At 37.1% G+C, this 22,735-nt stretch overlaps 1 pseudogene; it reads right to left on the bottom strand.

Annotated features, from left to right (window-relative positions):
* Nucleotides 1–18,171: 18,171 nt before the first annotated feature.
* On the bottom strand, nucleotides 18,172–19,048 carry LOC140519832 (peroxiredoxin-6 pseudogene; annotated as a pseudogene).
* Between the last annotated feature and the right edge of the window lie 3,687 nt (nucleotides 19,049–22,735).

Here is a 22,735-nt window from a genome sequence, read left to right as displayed (position 1 = left end):
ATAAGACTACACTAATAACATTTTTAAAGTGCTTAGCACAGTACTTGGCACATTGTCGTTGCTCCCTTTTCTTTCTCCTCCTCCCAAACTTATGAACAGTGAGAAGCAATTGCATTTAAAAAAATGTTAAAAGAAAGGTTGGCAAGAAGTCCTACTAAGCAATGCCATTTAAAGATGCAATTAGAAGGAAGGAGGGGGACAGACAAAAAAAGAAAATATCTACAAAGATTTTTATAACAAATTTTTTTCAGAATCAAGGGCAGTGAAGCCCACATATTTGGACTCTTCACATCACAATCTCAGCAGAAGAAATAGCACCAAGAAAACAAAGCTGGAGTAGACTGAAAGACAACATAATTTTGAGGGCATCAAAGAATTGATTTTCAAGGCATCTGGATAAAGGGTATATATGAAAAACATGGACAAAATGGCTCCGTTCTGCTTTTCCAAGTTGATTTCCTCTGTATTCATCTTCACACACTCTACATTCTAGCTAAAGTGTTCTACTTACTGTAATCTCCACATGATATTTCATGTTCTGGCTCCATGCCTTTATTTACATTTTCCCCTATGCCTTGAAAACATTGGTTTCCAGGCCTCAACTATCTCCCCATGCCAAACCATACTCCAACTTAGTTGCCAGGTGATATTTCAAAAGCACAGGTATGAACACACACACACACACACACTCACACACAGACATGCGTGCACACACAGCTAAACTCCACTGGCTTTCTATTACCTCCAGATCAAATATAAAATCTTCTGTGATTTAAAACCCTTCACGACCTTTCTTCTTCCCAACTTTCCAATATTCTTACACCTTAATCCCCTCAGTGTACTGTGCTGTCTATAATGCGGCCTTCTTGCTGGTCTGTGCATTTGACATTGTATGTCCCGACTGTATCACTTTTCACCAGCTGCCCCCATGCCTGAAATGCTCTCTCTTTTTACCTCTTTCTCCTGACTTCCTTAGATTCCTTTAAGACTCAGCTCAAATCCTAGTTTCTTCAAGAGGCCTTTCCCAGTCTCCACCACTGACACTACCCCTAAAACCTGAGTTTTTTTCACCCAGAAATTCTCCATATCCAAGAAATCACAGATCTAGCCCTTATTCTTTTCCTTTACTTTTACATACACATAACACACACGTATGTGTATACTGAGTAGTAAACATGTCTTTACAGTCATACAAGTGAGTGAAAGTTTTCAGGAGTACAAGATTCCACTGAACTTACAGTTAACACTTACAAGAGAATTTGATTTTGTAAAGGAATATACCACTTTAAAGGTTCTCTTCTAAAAAGTTATCTTTATACATGGCAAAATCATGAAAAATTCCTTAAAATGTGCAACAGAAATAATTTAGTTTAACGAACAACTGAAGTGCCAAAGATGACATACTCAAATAAAGGTGATTGCCAATATCATAGAAGATATTCAGCAAATGCAAAAATCAAAGAGGAATTCCCTAGAGGGTGAAATCTTCTAGTTGGGGAGAGGGGGGAAAAGGAGGTGGGGGACCTGTGGCCTCAAGGCTACATTTGGCCCCTCTAGGTCCTCAAGTGCAGCTCTTTGACTGAATCCAAAGTTCACAGAATAAATCCCCTTAATAAAAGGATTTGTTCTGTAAAACTAGGACTTAGTCAAAAGACCTCACCCAAGGACCTAAAAGGCCACATGTGGCTTTGAGGGCACAGATTCCCCACCCATCTTCTAGGTACTCCTATTTATATATGACATTGTGCTAATCACATCAAACCCCAAAACTTTACAAAACCTATATGAAATAAATAATCTCTTAAAAAAGACTAAAAAAGACTAACTATCCATGCAATAAAAACTAAGTGTTCAGATTATGTACTATACTTTGATGGGCATCCTGGTCCATCTACACACACACACACGCACGCACACACACACACACACACACACACACACACACACACACATATATGTATATATAGCTAGATAGAATTCTACAGATGGACAGAGAAATAGGTCCAAACCACAATATAATAATAATTATGATAATATTAATGATGATACTTCATGATTCATCTAGCACATACTATTTGCCAAGAACTATGTTAAATTCTTTACAAATATTATCTGGTTTGATCCTTGTCACACTGGGATATATGTACCATTACTATCTCCAATTTACAGTTGAAAAAAGTGAGACAAGCAGAGGTTAAGTCCCCAAAGTCGGTCACACATACCTGGCAGTGTCTGAGGTTACATTTGAATTTAGGTCTTCCAGTCTACAGACCCAGTGCTCTATCTACTATTTCACTTGGGAAAAAGAAAGTGGGTTTAGCTGCCTTTAATTCTGCAAATCTTTTAGTGAACCAAAGTTTCTTCCTGCAGCAAAGATTATATCATAGTGGATAAAATGCTAGATTTTAGTCATGGAGCCCTGGGCTCAAATCCTATTTCAGTCATTTATTTATAGACTTGTAGTCAGGAAGCCTTGGGCTCAAATACTGGTTCAGGCATTTATTTATTCTCCATGTGGCCCAGGGCAAATCATGTAACCTCTCTGAGCTTCAATTTCCTTGTCGATAAAAGGGGGGATAATAATACCTGGGGTACTTAATTCAGAGGCTCGTAGTGAGGATCAAATAAAATTTTAAAAATGTGAAGTGTTTAGAAATCCATAAAAATGCCTATGATTAACATTATTACCCTTCTCCTTAACATTGCTATTTTCTCACCTATTTGGTATGGCATTGAATTGTGATTACAAGAGTTTAAAAATATGATTTTGTAGATGGCAATGGATATATGCATGGTGGTATGAGCAGCTTTCAACAGATTATACTAACAAGGAAAAGGATAAAAACATGTGTCTTCAAAACAATGTAAGTATGAGGAAAAAATAATGGGGTAATCATCAAGCAAGATTACTGAAAAATGATGAATACTTTGCATTTTCCAATGGAACCTTTGTAATATTGAGAGATTTAGAAGAAAGCTTTAAGAACAAGGGGAGAACTCTCTATTACAGATTCATAGGTTGATATACCCAAGAGTCACATGGGATGGGCAGACATGGATGGGATGGGATCTAAGTTGTTGAGGGAGTATCCACTTTAATGGAATCATAAATTCTCTCAAGTGTCCCAACACTCAGCCCAGTGCCTCGAACATAGTAGATGCATAAGATATATTTGCTTGAGTTAAGTTATCGAAGCATTGTATATCTCCCTCCATCTGACCATAGTAATATACACATGGAGGTGCTTTTAAAAAGTATGTTGAATTTTTCCCATGAATCAAAGATCCTAGTTAGCAGCTTCAGTGGGATTATGATCCTATCACGGGTCTGGGTTATCATGTACAGGTCCTGCAGAAAGGCCAATGACAAACTTCTTAAAGAACAGGTAGGATATTGGGCAGATAGGAATGGACAAGGTGAAAACAGCGTGAACAAAGGAACAAGCTGGGATGAATTCAGGGGAAGGTGACTGAGAAAATGAGGGAACTAAAAACTTCCCCATACAAGGATCAGTGAAAGGCAAGGAACCAAGGATATGTGGCCTAGGGACTCTATTTGAATGATTCCCATTGGAGAAAAAAGGAATTAGTCATTTTTCCTGCTTTCTCAGAAGATAGGGGAAAAATAATCAGTAGTAAAGGATTAAAGTATTTCTCATTTTTTTCAATTAATAAATATTTCTTTTCTCTCCTACCACCATCATCCTCATAGTGGGGGGTTGGGAAGAAAGAAAAGAAAAAACAAAAACCTTTTGAGAGCTATCACAGTCAGTTAAAACATTGAAATGCTCACTATTTGCCAGACATTGTGCTAAGTTTTGGGGGTAAAAAGGAAAGCAAAAGAAGTTCCAGCCCTCATGTGATTAAAAGTTTAAAAGATCTAGATTTCAACTCAATGTAAAGAATGAGGATGGTAAACTTTCTAAGAATTGGAACTTTTCCAGATTGACATGGCTACTTTAGGAGGATCTCCCTAACCCTGGATGGGCTAAGGATGCTAAGTGACCACTTGTCAGAGATATCAGTTCAGATATAAATTTGTCTAGATAAATTTTGTAGACTCTTCTGACTGCGATGCTGTGGCTTGAGAAGTGAAGAAACAGATCAGACAGTGAATCCACAAAGCCCTCTGGAAAGAGGGACATAGAGTGCATACCACAGAAGATGGCCTTGAAAGAAGGCCTCTAAATAATGTCAGTGACAGGCACAAAGTGGACACAGACAAGTCCCTTTGGGTATTAGGGGCTGGAAATTACCTTTTGATATGACAGTCAGAAACCTTAAAGATCCCAAAGGAGCATTTTCTTTTCAGAGCTTAAAAACAAACAAAACATCCTGTCAGAGGAATAATCATCTAATTTCATACACATTTACGAAAACTATGTTATGAAATTCACCCATTTCATCGACCTAGCATGAAAAGTACTGAGATGTGAGTAATACATGTTTACATTTTACCATACTACAGAATAACAATGAGTAAACAGACTCCCCAAACTGTCCATGTGAAGTAACATTTTTTACAATGCACATACCCTAGTGAGTCACAAGATGCTGACAACACAATATGCCAGCTGCCAAAGGAGAAACTGATGAAAAAGCAGTAATTCTGAATTTTAATATAATATAAACCATGTCAGCAACATTTGTGAATAGCAGCTGCCAGGATTTCAGTCGAACTTGAATGGATAATGTTATTTTTATGTTCGGCTCTCTTCTCATGAATTAAACTTTTTCCTCTTTTTTTTTTTTTCTCTCATTCAATAAGCTATAGATTTTTAACCAAAAAAATGATGACATAATGCTGCGAATAATAACAATAACACATTTCTAGAATCCTTTAAGATATACAAACTATTTTTTTACAACTTTTCTTTCCATTTTACAGATGAGGAAACTGAAGTTCAGAGAAGTAAAGTAATTTGCCTGCAGTCATATGGCTAATAAAATTCAGAAGTAGTCTTTGAAACTGAACTCTTTCTAGACTCTCTCTTCCAAAGCTTGATTTGGCTCATTCACCCCCATCTGAAACCACACTGGTAAGTCTGAATGGTTTGCCAAAAGGGCAACTGCATGGCTCCAATTCACTTTCTGCACTCTAGGGCTATTCCTGTCATGAGGAATATGTCACTGCTTAGACCCCATGAGCATGCTTCATGTTTCAAAAAATTCACCAAGATGACACATTAACTCTTAAACACAAATTTTTTAAACAGAAAACAAAATATTAATAATAATAAAATAACATGTCAACCCATAAACCCAAGTAAAATTCTACCACCATTATACATAGTATTTGTTGGGAAAAGTAGGCAAAAACTTGTAGAAACCTAGCAGTGAAGTATATGAGTAGGGAAACCTGTATTTCTAGGATAACTTGCATTTTGAGACTGAGTCCTAGATATCCTGTTATCTTTAAGGAAAAGTATGTATCATTCATTACTTGTCAATTAGAACTACTCTCATCATGAACATCTCCAACCCCTTGTTGGACAATTATTTTTCAACTATATTATAATAAATATTCCTTTTGTGTATCAGTTGAATATATAGATAGCTACTGAAGTCTCTTCCAAATAGAAAATTCTGTGATTCTTTGAAGTCACTTCACTAGCTCTCTCAAACTACTAATACCAAGTTCAACTTTATTAACAAACAAAAGTCATAAACCTGGGATATGAACATATTTTTAGGTCTGCTCCCTTACCTAAGCACTGGAACAGTATTTTATTCTTCAGTAAAAAACCAAACAAAACAAAAAACTCTTTCCTTAATTCTGGAAGACTAAACAGGCAGTTTTCCAAATATGCTAACTGTTTTTTGAGGTGATCTTATATGCTGGGGACGACAATAAAGCATCATAACTAAGCCTTTGGAGCTTTTCCCCTATCTCAAACCAAAGGTGATTGAAAGCAAGGCAGAATATTTTCCTGTTAGCTAGTTATTCAAGCAGTAGAAAAGTCTTTTTTTATCCAATCAGTTCCCAGCATCAGTGTTTTTCTCCAATAAGTTCATTTCCCTACATTATCTGCAGAGTCACTCCATTTGGACTTTTTGGACTCAAATAAGCACCTTCTCATTTGTAACAATCTACCTTAATCTTAAGGTGAGAAATCCACATCTCTGTCAGATGACATAAATTTTCATTATACAATTATCCAATTTTGCCCAAATAGCATTTTAGTTCAGTTCTCCAGCAATAAATTTCAAATTCCTAAATAATAATAATAATATAACTTGCTCAGCTAATTAGCTACTGAGAAATAATACACTGTATCTACCTTTGCCATCAGTCAGTACTTTTGCCTCTGAATGGGCAGCTTTCACTCAAGTCCTCTCATAACTCTCTATGATTTTCCTCAAGTATTTTCATCAAAAGAGTTACTTTTCTCTCAGGTACCTCAGAAGTCTGAGTCTCTCCTCAAGATGCTTTTCTTTCTGTTTTTCATATAAATGTCCTTTTTTCCAGCCCCTTTCAGTAAACAGTCTACAGAAGAAGGGGCATTACCTTAAACCAATTTTTATGGCTTCCAAGTTCAGTATGCCAGAAACTAATTATGATGATCATCAGATCTGAACTTATAACAGAAATCGGCAGAAGAATTGTATAGAAACTTTCTTCTCCTATTGGAAATTGATATTCCATTATAAAGATGAATTGCCTTCAGTTTTTCTTTTGTTTTCTGGTCAAATTCCACTTATGCTGAATGGTATCATGTCTAGTACCTCAATTTCTTGAATGTCAAAGTGTAAAATGTGTTTTCAAAGTGTAGGTAGCAAAGTATTAAATTGTCCTATTATTGCTAGCATTACCAGGTATATGTCAATATATACCAACTAAATAAACTATGTGTGGAACTTTGTAATTGACTAGAATGGTTCTCCACAGCCTGCAGTCATGTGTGAGTCAGTGTGGTATGGTAGAAAGAATCTTAGAAGATCTAAATTTGAATACGGGCTCTGCTGTTCAGGGCTACTGGAAGGTGGAGGGCAGGAAAAGTGAGGACAGGCACGTCAAGTATGACTTAACTGTGCTGTTTTTCATATAAAAGTCTATAGTAAGCAAAATATAAGCTGGGAAAGGTAAGATGAAGCCCATTTACTTAGGGACTTGAGAGTTAAGTAGTCAAGTGGATTTGGAGAAATGGAGTGCAGGTTCAAATCTCTAGCCTTGTACAACAGTGAAAAAAATCAGACTGTCTCTGTGGGCTTCAATTTCCTCATTTTTAAAATGAGAAATTCAGACTAGATGATCTCTAAGGTACCTTCTAGCTATAATTTGTGATTGAATGAATTTAGACTATTTAGTGGAAATGGAGAACATTTGTAAATTCTTGATAAAACAGTTTTATTATAGGAAAATTGGCTTAAGAATAGGAGCTTACAAATTTCCTAATACTTTAAGCTTTGAAAATTTCCTTATGTACATATGAAGATAGCTAGATACATATATATGTATATGTAGATATGTGTATGCATGCATGTACACTTTATAGAAATATCTGAATAAACACATATATACCTTTATATTCTCACTTGCTCTTTACCACAACCAATTAAGATAAATGTTAATATTAGCCCCATTTTACAGAAAAGAAAATTGAGGTTCAAAGCCTTTAAGGCTTGTCTGGGTTACACAGATCTATCAAGTGACTGAAGAAATCTTTAAACCAAATGTTCTTGACTGAAAGCTGAGGTCTCTTTGCACTGCACTGTGCTTCCTAGATATAGTTCTTCTTGAATAAAACTTGACTTTTCAAAATCAACAGGACTTATTTTGGGAGAAATTTGAATTTAACCTTTTGAATGATTGATGTAATTGTTATCACATGACTTTACTGGGCCTAAATACTTGGGATTTTTTGCACATAGAGATGCCCAGATAACATACTGTCCTGGAGAAGTACTTTACAAAGCAATAAGTTAGTGATTGGAGAGTTTATGTAATTTCCAGGAGGTAGCAGGAGCATGCTGAAACTCTAGCTCATTACATGAAATAAAGGTGCTCAAGAGAAAGACCCACAGAGTTCCATCCAGTAAAGGTCATAGGTTACATGCAAAGTGACTACTTGTATTTATCACTTCAGACTTACATTTTATATATCATTTTATGTTCCAATGTGCTTTTATAATCATTTTAGTTAGTTACCTTTGCAATGCAAAATTCCCAATCTGCATTCACAAATATCTGTTCCTCAGTACAGCTGCCCACTAGTAGGCTGAATTACTTCAATAAAACTCACTGACATTCTAAGACATAAACTTGTGCCACAGCTATACTGTTACTGTATCTAATAATATTAAAAGTTGATGCATGAACATTTTTGGAAATATTTTTGCCTGCGCCTCTTGAATATGGAGAACAAGCTTCTGGTTGTGACAGTGAATCATGGAAACAATCTGGATAAGACTATGAATACGTTTAAATCAATATAAAATATTTTAAATTAGAAAGGCACCTCCCTAATACTTCTAATGCTAATAGTTCACATTTCTTTTTACAAAAAGCTTTTGTCACATTCTTCCCATTAAAAAAGAAAGGAAAAAGGATGGAAGGAAGGAATAGACAAGGTCAAGTTATTTTTATCTCCATTTTAAAGATGAGAAAACTGAGAATCAGATTAGAGAAGAAATATACTCACAGTAACATTAAGTAAGGATTAAAAGATTAAAGAATAAATTCAAACCTGGGTTCTCTGACTCCACGTCCAGGACTGTTCTCACTATATAGCAACTCAACATGAACCAGTTAATTGGTCATCTAGCGTTTATTATTTACTTACCATGTGCTAGATGCTGTAATAAGCACTGGGGATGCAAAGGAAGAGAAAATCAGTTCCGGCTTTCAAGAACCTCATAGTCTAATGGGGAGACTACATAAAAACAGTTATATGCAAACAAGATAAAAACAGAATAAATTGGGAACAGAAGGAAGTCAATAAAATTAAGGGGGATCATGAAAATCTTCTTGCAAAACATAAGAATTTAGCTGGTATGTGAAAGAAGTCTCATAACTAAACATACAACCTCTGATGAAATATTACTTGTGATCAGATCAGTACTGATTGAGCATAATATGGTAACTATACTCCCTCAATTTATAGAATATTTAATTGAAATGAAAATTAAACATGATAATTGAGAAATGGGTGATAAGGGGTAGAAAAGTGAAATTCATTTCTTTATTCATTAAATGATTTAGTCTCTCAGCACTTACTATTTAAACAAGTATTCTATGCATGACACTGCACTGAAGCCCAGGAAATACAAAAACAAAAACAGTTCTTGTTCTCAAGGAGTTTGCATTCTAAGGGGTGAAAGAATATGTTAATAACTATGTATACATGATGCATATACATGATATGTATATATATATATACACACACATATACAAATACACATATGGACTTATGTACATACAGACATATATACAGAGTACTTGGAATGTAATATCAGAGAAGCAAAGCATTCAGCTACTAAGGAAACTGGAAAAGGCCTCCTGTAGAAGGGAAATTGAGTTGAGTTTTGAAAGAAGTCAGTTAAAAGGTAGTGGTGAGGAGGAAGGACATTATAAGTATGGAGGAAAGCAATGCAAAGATGAGAGAAGCATCCTGTTGTGGATATGTATTGGAGAGGCCATTCCTTTTTGCCATGTGGACTCATTTAACTGGCTACTATGGTGGAACTCTGGCGATACTCTAAAGAACCATCTTCCCTACATCATTCTTCTTTTCTGCTGGCTGTGGGTATTATGAATGCATTTTTAATGGACTGGGAAGATCTCTTCCATCCATGATTAGGCCTCTGTGACCTGCTTAAGTCACATGGAAACCTAAGTCACAAGAGTTTGAGTCACATAAAACCCATGGTGGGAGGAGCTTGCTGAACGGGTGGAATGGGAAGGGGTGGAGCAGCAAGGTTGGGAGAGGAAGGGGCAGCCCTGGAATAGGGCTGAGAGGAAGCTTGTCAGATTAGTCAGAGCTAGAAAGGATAGAGAAAGCAGGCAGCTAGGGCAGCAATTGGTGTGAGTGGGAGAGTTTGTTTGTGATTTTGTTTAAGGAAGTTAGTTTGTGAGAAGCCTAACAGAGGGAAGATTTGGGAATAGCAGTGCCCCCTGCATTGCTAATGTGTATGGATTTCTTTGCCATTGTGATGGATTTGGTTTTCTAGTGTTGGAATTCAGCTTTCTGGTGTTTGAATAAATGTTTTGGTTCCGTATTTCATGTGGAGTGTCTGTTGCTTTTCACAATTTAGAACTATGCTAGCATATTCATGGCCACTATAGGTGCTGTGAATATGGCATATGCATTACATTTGGTGACAAGGATGGGATTGGGAAATATCAGACCTCTATTTGAAGGTAGAAGGACTTTAGAGAGAGACATGGATATCCCAGGAGGGAGGATTTATCTTACTCCTCCCTAGTAAAAGAATGAGCTAAAAGCACAAGGCCCTGTGAAAACTGGGAACTGAGGCTACAGAAAACAGAACGTAGAGATTTGGAAAAATTTTTGCAAGAAATATCAATAGAATTGGGGAAAGAACTAGAAAGGGTGTGTAGGAGAGGCTGAGACTTGTTAAGAAGTTATTACTTTATGTGTAAAAGCAGAGACAAGGTACTGGAAGAGAAAGCTCAGATGGAAAGGGAGTTGGCTGGTTTGCTTGAGAAACTTTTTATGCTGCAGTGTTCAAACTCTCATTTAGAAAAGCAAGGTAGAAAGTTTCAGATGGTAGAATAAAAAGCTGTTCATTTAGCTCAGGAAAGTAAGCAAAAGGGGAGCAAGAGGAAGGTACATGCAGCCATTTCATAGGTTGAGTTTGACTGGTGCCCAAACAGCTGCCAGGAGGATATGTGGGAGGAAAATAAAGGAAAGTTGGATGAGGCTAAAATTCATCCAATACCAAGAAGAAAACAGGAAAATCAGAGGGTCTACGCAGTGTTTGGGAAGGTAATTGAGCATTTTAATCAGCAGGAGGGCAAAGATATTTTGAGTAGGTTCACCCAAAGGATGGGAGAATCATTGGTATCTTGGGTGGTGAAAATCAGTGAAAATGATAAATGTCCTGAAGAGAGAAGAGTAAATAGCCAGCAGAGTCAAAGCCAAAATAGACTGACAAGAAAATAATTTTTTACTGCTCTATTGGAAGCAGGGGTAGATTTTGGAAGAATAGATGGCATTCCAACAAATGAACTATACAAAATGTATGGAGAAATGGGGCTTGATATTAGACTGAGCAGAGAAATAAGAACTGCTCCCACAGATACTCCTGAAACATTGTATCCAAGTTTATCACCCCTGCAGGGAAATTGACCACGCCCCAGCTCAGGTTAAAGAAAGTATGCCTCTAGCCTGAAAGATGATCCCCAAACTGCAAATTAGAAAACAGTAAGCAACAGTGAATGAGGCTATGAGTGGGTTCATGGACTCCAGAAGCATGGTTGACCTATGTCTACCATGCCTCTGGTTATTGCCTCCCTGTTTCTTTTTGGCCTTTTGTCTGTTCACCTTGTTTGTCAGATTTGTTTTCTGCAGCCTTTCTCCACATATAGATGCCTATTCATGTAAGCCAGATGTTACCTCCTGCCTGATGTGCTGTGTTACCCTCGATGGAGCTCGGGATGTTGGCTGAGGAACTGACACCTCAAATGGGACCTGTTGGAGCAGGGACAGTTCTATATCCAATTTCAACAGGAAGCAGGTATGGAAGAAGAGACCTTCATCCTTTACCCCAAGATTTTAGGCCCCATTCATTCAATGGGGGGATCCATTAATAGACCTATGTGACCTGCTTAAGTCACATGGAAGCCAAAGTCACATGAGTTTGAGTCATGGGGAGCCTATGGTGGGAGGAGTTTCCTGAACTGGTAGAACAGGAAGGGATGGAGCAGGAAGGTTGGAACAAGAAGAGGAAGAGCTGGAGTAGAGCTAAGGGGAAGTTGTTCAGACTAGTCTGAGCAGGGAAGGACAGAGAAAGCAGGAAGCTAGGCCAGCAACTAGCATGAGTGGGAGAGCTTATTTGTGATTTTAAGGCAGGCTGTTTGTGATTTGGTTAAGGGAATGGGTTTGTGGGAAGCCTAAGAGAGGGAAGGCTTGAGAATGGCAGTGCCCCCTGCATTGTTATTGTGTATGAATTTCTTTGTTGGTATGATGGATTTGCTTTTCTAGTGCTGGAATTCGGCTTTCTGGTGTTTGAATTAATGTCTTAAGTCTGTCAGTGTTTTGAGTCTGTCAAATGTTTTGAGTCTGTGAAGAGTCTGTTGTATTTCGTGATTCAAAACTGTGCTGCCATATTCATGGCCACTGTAGGTGCTGCGAATATAGCATTGGTGCTACACTATGTTATGAGTATGACTCTCAATCTCTGGGGACCAGTAGGAGGATGCCACCCAAAATACTTTTTAGGTGAAAAAAATGGGAAATTGAGGGGATGTCCATAAATTGGGGAAATATACATTGTAGTATATGCAGTATGTGAAAGTGATGAAATGTTTTTATAAGTTAAGGAATAATGAAGGGAATGGTTTTAGAGAAACCTGAAATGACTTATATAAACTAATGCAGAGTGAAATGAACAAAATCAGAAGAACAATTTATTCAATGACAACAATATTGGAAAGACAAACAACTTTGAAAGAATTATGAACAAGATGGCAGAGTAGAAGCAGTAACACACCCAAACTGTCTAAAATTCCTATCCAAATAATTTTAAAATAATTCCTTGAATTAAATTTTGAAGTGGCAGTGGCAGCAAAAGTGTGAAACATTTTTTTCAGCCTAAGACAATTTAGAAGGTTTTCAGGAGAGGTATGCAATATCAGCTTTGGGGCAGGTCATAAGCACTTACATTGGGTACCACCAACAGTAGGCCTTAAAGCTAGATGAGAACAGCAGCTTCTGGAGACCTCAGTCCATAGGTTGTAAGGGGATTGGATAGCAGGTCAGAAGGAGATCACAAGGACCTTTGCTGGCACTGGATGCAGTTGATGCTGATTAGCCATTCTACTGCCCATATACAATTCTAAGTCTCAATTCCAGGTTATAGAGGAATACTTGTGGTTGGTCATAAGGGAAGAGGGGCCCTGGTCACAGTTCCAAGGCAGTAAAGAGCACTAACCCTTGTGGCTATAGGAGAGCAGGGAATCTGGGTTTTAGATCCAAGAGGAGAGCTAGTGTTTAAAGCTGCAGGGGACAAATGATAAGGGGAGGCAGAACCAAGACTATAAAGAAAATGCAGGGACTCACTGGGGCTCTCCCAAACTCCCTACCAAAAAACGGTGAATAATGACACAAAATGAATTTTGGAGTGGCAGAATCTCAAAAAGATGAGGTGAAGCAATTTTACAGCCCAAGACAACTTAGAATTTTGACAGGATAAGTCTGTCAGAGAGCAGAGGAAAGGTCTGTCAGACCAGTACTGTGCAAGTTAGCTCAGGATGTACTCTAACAAATCAGCAGCAGGTTTGGGGGCAGCTAAATCAGTGGAGGCAGCAGAAGTTCCCAGAGCTCTCAACCTGCTGCTAAGGAGATTGGACAACTGGTCAGAAGATTGTAGGAATCCTTTACCTGGTACTGGATACAAGACTCTATTGCATTGCCCAGTGCTGGGTAGAATTCCAGGGACAGGAAGAGCACTAGCACAGCAGAGCTTGTGACAGCAGAGTAACAGGGACCCTGGTTATAGTTCCAGGATGGAAAGGAGTGCTTGCAGTTGCTCACAGACCAGATTCAAGCACAGACCAGGAGAGCAATAAACAAATACCTCCTCTTAGATCATACCATCTCGCAAAAAACAAAAATTCACATAAGACTCCCAAAACTAGCTTTGAAGGCAAGTATACAAAAAACCTGAAGGTTAGGACAATGCCTTCTTTACCCCAAGAAGAGAGCTCAACTTTAATATAAAGTTAAAAGTCAAGAAAATGACTGTAAAAATGAGTAAATAATAACAAAGAATTTGATCATAGTAGCTATGGCTATCAGGAAAGTCAAAACCCAAACTCAGAAAAAGACAACAAAGTCAAAAGCTGCTACATCCAAAGCCTAAAAATATATGAGTGGGTTTCAGACCCAAAAAGAATTCCTGTAAGAGCCCCAAAAAGATTGTAAAAATCAAATAAGAGAAGCAGAGGAAAAATTAGGGGAAAATGAGAGTAATTCAAGAAAATCATGAAAAGATGCAACAGCTTAATAAAGGAGGCACAAAAACATAGTGAAGAAAATCATACCTTAAAAAACAGAATAGGCCAAATGGTAAAAGAGACATAAAAATCCAATGAAAAGAACTCTTCAAAAAGTAGAATTGGCAACATGGAAAAAGACATTAAAAAATCACTGCAGAAAAGAACTTCTTAAAAAGTATAATGGATCAAATGGGAAAGGAGGTACATAAGTTCATTGAAGAAACAAATTTCTTAAAAATTAGAATTGGGCAAGTGAAAGCTCATGATTCTATGAGACATCAGGAATCAATCAAACAAAATAAAAATATAAAATATTTCATTTGAAAAAATAACTAACATAATAGATTGAGGAAGAATTATTTAAGAATCACTAGACTATTTGAAAGCCATGATAAAAAAAGAGTCTAGACATCATCTTTCAAGCAATTGTCAAGGAAAACTGCTCTGATATTCTATAATCAGAAGGCAAAATAGAAATTGAAAGAATTCACCCTTCACTCCCTGAAAGAGGTCCCAAAAGGAAAACTTCCAGGAAGAGTATTTGCTAAATTCCAGAGCTTCCAGTAAAGGAGAAAATATTGCAAATGACAAAGAAACAATTCAAGTATCATGGAACCACAGTCAAGAAAACATGAGATTTAGTAGCTTCTACATTAAAGAATAGGAAAGCTTAGAATATGATATTCTGGAGGGCAAAGGAGCTAGGATTATAACCAAGAATCACATACCCAGCAAAAAGTGAGTAAAATTCTTCAGGAAAAAAAAAAATGAATAATCAATGAAATAGAGAACTTTCAAGCATTCTTGATAAAAAGAGCAGAGCTTTCAAGTATAAGCTCCCCCACACATCTTTTCTATCTTGGTATGGTGGATATGATTGCTGTCCTTCATTCTCAAAGAGGACCAAATGAAATCACTATGTTAGAGTCAAGTTTTTTTTGCATCCAACTGTGGTTTATCAGATCAATATGAGCTCAAAATACTCTACCACATGGCAGACACAAAAAGCCCATATGAACAATTGGGGTGAATTCTCTAAATTTGTTTCATCTTACATTTCAGTTAAGTTATTTCAATTCTGCTTTGCTCATAGAGCATAGCACCTTCTCTGATTAGGCACACCATACTAGACAGTCCTATACCAGTGTGTCTCATGTCACATAAACAATTACAAAGTTCATAAGAGAGTGTCTTTGTACCACTTTTTCTGACCACCATGTGAATGTTTCTCTGGTGTGATTTCTCCACAAAATAGTCCTTTTGGCAGGAGTACATTTAGAATTTGAAAAAACATAAATAGCTCATCAGAGCTGTGCTCTCTGTAGTAGAGATACACAAATATGATATATATAGGAAAAACACAAAATAATTTTAAAAAGAGAAGGTATTAGAATTAAAAGGACATGGAAAAGACTTTCTGCAGAAGACAAGATTTTAGTTGGGACTTCAGATTTTGATGAAGAGAAGCAATATCCCACAGGAATAGAGCTCTTAAAAACATCAACAGCAACAACAACAACAACAACAAAACCAGTACTATTACACACAAGAGGAAGAAGTCAGAGGTTAATGGGAAACAGACTACGCAGCTGCCATTGTTCTAAGTGTGAGATTAGTATAGATTTAGTTGGCTCTAGACAAGCAACCATGGAACTGTAGTTATAGTCTGATCACAGTCCTTCAAGGCTCAAACTTACATGGAATTTTAGACAGATTCAATATGGCACCAAGAAATGACTTCCCCTTCCCTGGAAGGGGAAGATAAAATTATAGTTAAGACCAGTGAAATGAGGGTATTTTCTAAATTGCCTAATAAGAAGTAAGGAATGAGGGAAAGGGTGCAAGGAACTTAATTCTAAATAATGTTATCTGGTAAGAGACTAGTAGGAGGGTTAATGTCCAGTCTGGTTCATACATGTATGTTGGGAGGATGGGCCAATACAAATGCAAAATACAATTTTGACCATTTATATATTAACTAGATATATTTCTTCATCTGTAAAATGGACATTATACCTCTCTGTTACCTGCTTCACAGGACTGTTCTGAAGAAAGTGTGTGATAAACTTTAATAAGCTATAGAAACATGAACTATTATGATATGTATGAAGTGCTTTACCATAAGTTATCTAATTTATACCTAAAGACAAATCTGTGATGTGTGTATGACAGATGGGAAGGATGTGATCAAGGACAAAGTTAGAGGAAGTAGCTTTGGCAAGGTAGGAATTACTCATGCCTCTAAGACAAGAAATAAGGAGGAAGGAATGAGAAAATACAGAGAAGCATGAGTTATAGAGGAAGAGAGGTAAAGGAACTCACAGATGAAATCAATATATTCATTAAAATCCAAAACAAAGTTTAAGGATGAAATGATTTAAAGATAGAGGGGATCTTAGCAACTATCTCCAAGATATAAAGGAGTATAACACTTGTGTGTATTAGAATGGAATATAGAACTGACAGGTTGGTAGTCAATATTTTCTCTTCTCTCCTCATTAATACCAGCAGAACTGAATCTTTTCAAGACTTTTTTTTTTTTTTTTTTTTTTTTTTACTCCCTGTGAAATGTTATAGGGTGTGATCTTGGTCATCTCTCCTCCTACCCCTTTTTTTTAAACTATGGAGTAGTAATCAGTCACACACTTTTAAATTTTCTCTCTGTCTCTCTGTCTTTCTCTGTCTCTCTCTGCCAAGGGACATTATAACAGCTCTCTTATTCATGCAATCTCCTTTTATGCTGTTTTACAGAGTTTATGTCAAATGAAAAGTTAGTCATGAACGACAATAGTTCAGAGCCCCCAGTTAGGAAATGTCCTATCATTGAGACAAAGATTAAGCTCTCTGCCCTAATTTAAATTCATTTTCACCTCTAAGATTTTTTTTTTTTTTTGCTTTTTATGCTCGTGGAGGATAATAGGGTACAAGAAATATTTAAATAAAAATAATCCAGCAGAATATGTTACAGGATATGATCCTGGTCAGGCACAGGAAGGAGAAGTTGGGTTGATTTTGTATTGTCTTCTAAGGTTCCAAGTTCCCACATTCCTTAAAGTGGTATGTTACTATTTTGTTTTTGTGTTTGTTTTTAACCTAGGTTTAAAAGGCTTTTGTATGTAATTCCACTAAAGGCAAAATATCAAACTAGAAATAGAAAAACAGAATAGAAAACTGTACATGGCAGAGACAATATTTTGTAGTAAAGAAATAGTATCTTTATCCCTTCTATTATAGAATAGGATAGTATAGCATATCCCTTCTAGTATAGCTATCCCTCTAGTATATATGATTTCTTCTTGTTATGACATTTACAAGTAAGTTTCCATGTCCCAACAAATGACTCATTTACAGAGGCACTCATAGTAAAGGCCCTCCTTTCTGACAGCCATCTTATGACTTCTCTGTAATTGCAATTGCATACTGAAATACAATTAGAAAGCTCTTTTGCCCAAAATAACAAAATATCTTAAGGTTGTATTCTGCTGCTCTATTACCTGCCAGAAAGATAAGAATCTCCAAGATTTTCCTAACTGTGGTTAGAACACTTGACATTGAGAAGGGAGAAAAACTTCTAAAATACCCAAATAATTACAAGTTGTTGGTTATAAACTTAAAAATTCCCAGAAGGGAGGTGAAGTTCAAAGCAGATATGTTACATTGTTCCCTCAGGTAGACAGAAAAAGATGATTTGTCTATTAAGCCAGTTAAAGAAGTCATACTCCTGTAATGTTCCTAAGTAGCCTCCTTCTCCCATGCCAATGATACTAGTTGAATGACAATGGAGATTACATTAGATGTCACAAGGATTTAAATTCCAAACAGTGCAAGTCACGGAGACAGCCAGGAGAGTACCAAGGAGTTCAGTGATGGAAGTAGAATGCTGACAAAAGCACAAGAAGAGAAATTAGGGGTGACTTTTAGTGCCATTTTCATTTAAAAAGCCATTAGTAGAGCAGCTCAAAGACTTTCATCACACCAAGATGTTTGCATCAATTTCTCAGGGAAGACATGATTGATAGGCTAGTATGCTTTCTGGAAGAAATCTTCAAAGGAGTCTGAGGGGTGTATTGTGGATATTTCTTGCCTGAAGAAAGCTTTTTGGGGAAGATGTCTTTAAGAAACAGGCTTTTGGCCTGCTCTTCAGAGATAGTTCGAATAGCCATAACACTCTCTCCTGCTTTCCAGCAAATAGCAACCTTTTTTTTTTTTTTTTGCTGCCAACCACTCTGAGGAACTCATGAAAGTCCCTGCCAGTAGTTTCTGGTTAGAGAATACACAGCTTCCACTTCTTATGGGGTTAAAAATCAATACCACATGAGTTGTCACAGGCGTTCCCTCCCCTTCCTTGTCATCTGGATCTAATATGCTAATATGCCCAACTTTATGGCCAGGTCACATTTGTGATCATCAATGATAGAAAAAGCGCAGCTTCCCTGTGGGCCCATCTCCATTCCAGGTACTGATATCCCTATTCTACACATGATGGTTCTGGACAGCGTCAAGAGAAAGGGAAATCACCTTAACATTCTGCTTGGCAAATTGTGGGGCCAGTTTGCAGCATGTCCCATCTCTGTTGTGTATACTAGAGGAAATTTCCAAGGGTAGGAGCAAAGAATGCCTGATAGGTCTCCAAGGAAGTCATGGAAATGGATGTAGGTGACAATGGTATCCACCTCAAAGTTGGGGCTTCTTCTCCAAGTAGCAGACCTCTGGACATAGCTATGGTGGTGGTGGTGGTAGTAGTGGTGGTGAGGAGTAGAAAGAGTCCCAAGAGTACAAGGATGAGAATAAGGCACAGCTGCAGCCAACATGGGCATTCCTTCTAGGAGAAGTAGGTTACTATGTAGAGTTTCAGCTCTCCTGTGATACTGAGGCTTCCCTTTTCCAGCAATCGTCATTAAATACTTAGTAGGGGAATGTTATCTCTCTAACTACTTCTGCCAATCTTGAAGTCCCTAGTCCTCCTGTACTGAATGTGTGTGCGTGTGTGTGTGTGCATGTGTGTATCCACTTAAAAAGTATACAGTCTGAGGAAAATCCACTTTCCAGCTCAAAGTGCCCATTAATCCCAGATTGATCTAAAGGCTAAAAGGCAATATTGATATCAATCCAATTGCAAATCCCCATTATAATAGCCTGGTTTAGTAGAAAGTTTATTTTCTTTGGTTGGTTATTTTATTTTGTATTTCTTTTTTTTTTCTTTTTTTTTTTTACAGTTAAGGAAACAAAAGCTCAGAGAGTAACTTCTGAAATGTCACACAACTAGTAAGCAGAAGAGCCAGAAACAGAATTCAGGTTTCCAGAAGCTCAGGAGCTTCAAGGGCAGGTTATTTTTTTTTTCCATTTCTCCAAGTTGCCATTTACTCTTTTTTGCAGAAGGGAATAGAGGAAAACAATGCTGAATGTGAAACCAGGCCTGCTGGATGGACACTTAACCCCTGAAAAGTGTTTACATTTAAATGTTAGCCCATGTAGAATAAAATTGTTTACTTCTACCATATTCTAGAATGACTTGAAAGTTGCTGAAAGGGAACAATTTTCAAAAAATCATTCATATTAATGTATATCTTTAGAAAAATACAACATCATTATAATTAGTAATTGTTACAATAAATTTCACAATATATTATTTTAAATATGTAATAATTATAATTTCATCTAGCACTTTTTTTCTAACAGTCTTATAAGGAAGCAAAGGATGTAATGAGAGAACTATTATCCCATTTTACAAGTAAGAAAATTGAGGCTCAGAAAATGATGATAATCAGCCCATAGACACATGAAGAGGAAGTACTGCAAGCCCCTGCTCAGCCAGGTTTTATGTCTATACATCCATCGGTCTTCCTGTCACATCACACAATTTCCTTTCTAAACTTACTACATCTAATTGATTTTTTTTCCTATCAAGCTACAACCAGTAAGGATAACATGGCAGAATACTTTTCAAAGATCTGTCAGGGTCATGTCAGGTGTTTGCATATTTTAAATATCTTACCCACCAGGCATCAGCACTTTAAATTTCACTAGAGGCTTTGGAGATAATAATAGCTCACATTAATAAGGAGCATTAAAGTTTGCAAAGCACTTTACATATATTATTATCCCACTTGATCCTTATAACAACCTTCTGACACATGTGTTATTATTAACCCCATCTTATAGATGAAGAAATGGAGTCAGCAGGTGCTCATATACCACACCAAGATGATTGTTACCTATGTGACTTTGAGTAAATCATTTAACTACCTCAGACCTCAGTTTCCTCATGTGTACAATTAAGAGTTTAGAACAGACAACCTCTAAAGTCCCTTCATCTCTGGATTTATCACCCTATGATCCTAAAGAACTGAGGAATCTAAGGCTTCAGAAAGTAAACACTCACCTAGTGTCACACAGATAGAAGATAAATGAGGAAGGATTTAAAGAAAGATCTTCCTGATTTTGAGTCCTGCAATCTTGTCATATCAGGCTGCCTAATGGGCAGAAAAGTCTCCAAAAGCTGCCCCTTTAAAAGAACTTTGGGCTTGCCATTGTTTCAAAAAGGGTCCTACCATCAAGGCCACTAAACAGTCTGTGCTTCATAGCTAACAATCTGGAATAATTTATTTATTTCCTCCTATTGTGCTCATAAGAAAATCAGAGCAGTTTCCCGAACTCCAAGTTCTTTGGATGTTTTAAATTGAGAAAGTATAATTAGGCCAACCTTTGTAACTGCTTGTGAGGTGGGAGATCTGAGAATGCAGACCTTCTTCATTGTCTTTAGTGCATATGATTTTCTCCTAATTTACCACCTGGTAAAAAGGCAGAAAAAAGAAGAAGAAGAGAAATTTAAATAAATTTAACAAACACTGGACTTCTGTAATGTCTCATACTTGAAATTCATCAGCTGGTATTAAGCTAGGACACTTTCTAGAACATAATCCTTTGAATATTTATGAGCTGATTCTGCACAGGAAAAAAGAAAGTCTTTGTTAGAAACAATATACCTCAGGAATTTATCTAATTGTGATTTTAATAAACCAAAGGGAAAACATGAAACCCTTAAACAATTCATTCCTCTGTGAGCCTGATGTAAGAAAATAAAATGAGAGGTTAACATACTTGCCCAAGGTCACACAGGGATGGAAATAAAAGCTTGGTGAATCATACAACTGAAAGGCAGGAATGTAATCCTCTACTCAGAAAACACCACTAAAATTTAGTTTTAAAATTTAATTAACCTGTTGTAGGGTAGAAAGGAAAGAGTTTTGGGCAGACCCACACATTAAAACTTTATAGTAAAATTGCAGAATCATTTATGGGACACACAAAACATTTAGGTAGTGAAGACCAAACCATGCATTTCCACCAATATAATTGCTTGATTGAGCTGTCAGTCAATATCAGGGACAAAGACCATACTTGACAATCCTAATGGGCACTGACAATTCAGTCAGTCACTGATAAAGGGAAAAGGCACACTGGAGGCAAACATTCCCTGCCATCCTCTGCTGAAGTACTACAAGAAGGTGGTCCTAGACAGCAGTTTAAGAATTCAGAGTACACTATTGCTGCTCCAGAAATACCATCACAGCTGGGGCCAATACAGAATTCCTCATTATTTCAGAAGTAACTAGTAAGTAGAAATTTCCAAACAGGGCCTGTGCCATCTTCTTGAGAGTTCCATTGCAGTTATAGCACTGTGATTTGGGATCATACATAAAAGGAAAGAAAAGGAAAGAAGGAAGGAAGGAAGGAAGGAAAGAAGGAAGGAAGGGAGGGAGTAAGGGAAGGAGGAAGAAAGGAAGGAAGGAAGGAAGGAAGGAAGGAAGGAAGGAAGGAAGGAAGGAAGGAAGGAAGGAAGCAAGGAAGGAAGGAAGGGAATTTTCTCACTCTTCCTATCTACTGCTTCATGTAGTCATTCATACATATTCCATTGTCCTAGCTTCATGATCAAAACATTTCACAATGAAAAGTCGCATATGCCACAATAGTGAACAAATAGGTTATATATCTTCCTAACCAAAGGTTTCCTTCCACAAGAAAGGATAGGTGAATTTAGAAGAGATGTGATTATTATTTTTTTAGAGTGGCTTAAGGGCAGGTAAAGGAATTTCTGGCTTAAATGGTCTGATTTCAAGGGTGTTGTCCTCAAATTCTGTCTTATCTGCTCAGTATAATGGTAATTTGAATTGGATTTGATTTCATTTGAATCTGAATTCATTAACAATCCCATTAAGTCCCATGAATGGGTAGAGCAGGAAGAGGCAGAGCTAGAGCAGAGCTGAGAGCAAGTTAGTATTGAAAGCAGTCAGACCTAGGAAGGATGCAGGCTCCTGGATAGCATGAGTGATTTTGTGATAGTTTGTGATTTTAAGAGAACCTGCTTGTGATAAGGCTAATGGACCTGGTTTGTTAGCAGGCTTGGGGATGGTATTGTCCTCTGCTTTGTTACTGTTTATAGATTTTTGTTGCTATGATGGATTTGGGTCTGAATAAATGTTTTGGTTCTGCCTTCCTTGTGGAGAGTCTGTGATATTTCCAGATTCTGAATTTCATGGTGATATTCTTGGC

Source organism: Notamacropus eugenii, chromosome 1 (genome assembly GCF_028372415.1).
Source record: "Notamacropus eugenii isolate mMacEug1 chromosome 1, mMacEug1.pri_v2, whole genome shotgun sequence".
Taxonomy (NCBI): domain Eukaryota; kingdom Metazoa; phylum Chordata; class Mammalia; order Diprotodontia; family Macropodidae; genus Notamacropus; species Notamacropus eugenii.
The sequence above is the reverse complement of the archived record's forward strand: the minus strand, read 5'-3'. Positions and strand labels throughout refer to the sequence as shown.